This window comes from Penaeus vannamei, chromosome 18, assembly GCF_042767895.1.
Source record: "Penaeus vannamei isolate JL-2024 chromosome 18, ASM4276789v1, whole genome shotgun sequence".
Lineage (NCBI taxonomy): Eukaryota > Metazoa > Arthropoda > Malacostraca > Decapoda > Penaeidae > Penaeus > Penaeus vannamei.
Window position 1 is genome coordinate 7,682,376 of NC_091566.1, and position 2,500 is coordinate 7,684,875.

At 50.8% G+C, this 2,500-nt stretch overlaps 1 protein-coding gene across 5 annotated transcripts in view; it reads right to left on the minus strand.

The window, feature by feature from the left end:
- Positions 1-2,500, minus strand: part of LOC113813971 (uncharacterized) — a 304,006-nt gene that overhangs the window by 27,954 nt on the left and 273,552 nt on the right. The gene's annotated exons all lie outside the window — the stretch shown is intronic.

The window sequence follows — 2,500 nt, forward strand, 5'->3', positions numbered from 1 at the left end:
TTCTTATTTTCTTTTTTCTGTTTTTTATCTCCTAATTTATCCCCGTTTCTTCTCTCTCTTTTTTTATCCATAACCCCTACTCCCTCTTTTATTATTTTTTCTCTCTCTTTCCTTTATAATCCTTTTCTTCTACATCTAATCCCGTTTTTATTCTGTCGTCTCTTGGTTCCCTTCATTCACCAATTTCCTTTCTTCACCCTTTAGGGAAGTGAAAGAATGGGAGATAGATAGAGTGATTGATAAGACATCGAAGGGAACATAGGAAAGAGAGGGAGAGAGAAGGAGATAGATAGATAGATAGATGGATAGATAGAGAGAGAAGAAAGAAATTAGAAAGAGAACAACAGAAAAAGAGAAGAGAAAGAAAGAGAGAAAAAACAAGAAAGAAAGGAGAACGAGAGAAAGAGAGGAAAAGAAATATTGGATAGAGAACAAAAGAAAAAAGAGAGAACGAGAGAAAAAACGATAGAAAGAACAAGAAAACCAAGAAAGAGAAAGAAAGGGAGAACGAGAGAAAAAAAAGAGAACGCGAGAAAGAACAAGAGAAAGAAAGAGAGAACGATAGAAAGAACAAGAAATAGAGAGAGGAAGGGAAAACGAGAGAAAGAGAAAGAAAAAGAGAACGAGAGACAGAACAAGAAAGAGGAAGAAAGAGAGAACGAGAGAAAGAACGAGAAAGAGATAGAGGAAGAGAGCGAGTCCCCAGCGGTCCCAAGAGTAAACAAGAAGCCCAAATGGCCAGCCCGGGATTCGCAGAGACAAAGAAAGGGGAGAAAGAGAAGGAAATAGAAAGATTTTCCTTCTTTTTTCTGATTCTCCTTTTGGTGGCGGAGGAGAGGTGTTTGGGGAGGGGAGTAGGGGGTAGGAAAGGGGGGAAGGGGAGGAAGGAGATGGGGAAGAGGAGGGGGAGGAGGAGGAGGAGGAGAAGGATGGGGAGGAGGAGGAGGATGGGGAAGGGAAAGCAAGGAGGAAGAAGAGAAAGAAGAGGAGGAGGAAGGGTAGGCGGAAGGGTAGGAGGAGGGGAAGGAAGAAGAAAAAAGAGGTGGAGGTGATGATGTCACGTGCCTTAAAAAAAAAAAACTCTCCCTCCCTCCCTCCTTCTCCCTCTTTCCTCTATTCACAAACGCACCCCCTCCCCCCTTCCCCCTCCCCCTTCCCCCCCACGCCCGACAGTTTCCCTTTCATCCGCTGTGGGCTGAGAAGGGCGCGGATTAAGCCCCCAGCAGATTAGGACATGGCCAGGCGATGGAGGGACGTAGGGATGGGCGGCAAAAGGAGAGGAAGAAGGGAGAAAGAGAGAGAATAAGAGAGAGGAAAAGATGAAGAGGGGTGGTGGTAGAGGGGAGGGAGGGAGGGAGGGGGGGGGAGGGAGGGGATAGAGAGGGGATGAGACCAGCTGGTCTGCGTTTAAGCCGCAGCGCTTATTGACAGGACACGCATGGTCCCCCCTCCCCTCCCCTCCCCTCCCCTGCATGGAGTGGGGGGAGGGAGTAGGAATGGGAGGGAGGGAGGGGGAGGGGGAGGGGAGTAGACATAGGGAGGAGGCTGAAAGGTTGTCATGGATTGGGGGAGGGAGGGAGGGAGGGTAGAAGAGAGAGGGAGGAAGGGAGGGAAGGTAGAAGAGAAGGGAGGGAGGGAGAGAGGGTAGAAGAGAAGGGAGGGAAGGGAGGGAAGGTAGAAAAGGGAGGGGGAGGGAAAGTAGAAGGAAGGAGGGAGGGTAGAAAAGAGGAAGAGAGGGAGGGTAGAGGGGAAGGAGGGAGGGAGGGAGGGAGGGTAGAAGGGAGGGAGGGAGGGTAGAAAGGAGGGAGGGTAGAAGGGAGGGAGGGTAGAGGGGAAGGAGGCCGAGGGGTCGTCATGAACTCCCCTCATGACAGCGACCTAACGGACAATCAGAGAGAAAGCTGAATTGACTTAATTGTCTTGCCAGCGTGTGACAGATCATGAAAGGGGGGGGGTGAGGGGGGAGGGGGGAAGGGGGCGAGGAAGGAGGGTAAAGGGGGAGGGGGGGGAGGAGAAGGGGGTGGCGTCGCGAACCATACCAGCGCATCTTGTGCTGATGTACGTTGAACCGTTGGGGATTACGAAACGGTTTTTGTGGTTCGTCGGTTCTCGTGGGCTGGCGTGATATATACACACACGCACACACACACACACACACACACACACACACACACACACACACACACACAAATACACACACATACTCTCTCTCTCTCTCTCTCTCTGTCTGTCTTTCTCTCTCCGTCTCTCTCTCTCTCTCTCTCTCTCTCTCTCTCTCTCTGTCTCTCTCTCTCTCTCTCTCTCTCTCTCTCTCACACACACACACACACACACACACACACACACACACACACACACACACACACACACACACACGCACACATATACATGCCTGCCGCCCACCACATGAATGAAAACATCATATGCATAATATCACGGACGACCCTCCCCCTACACTATCGCCATTCCCCTCCACCCCTCCACCCCTCCCTCCCCCTTT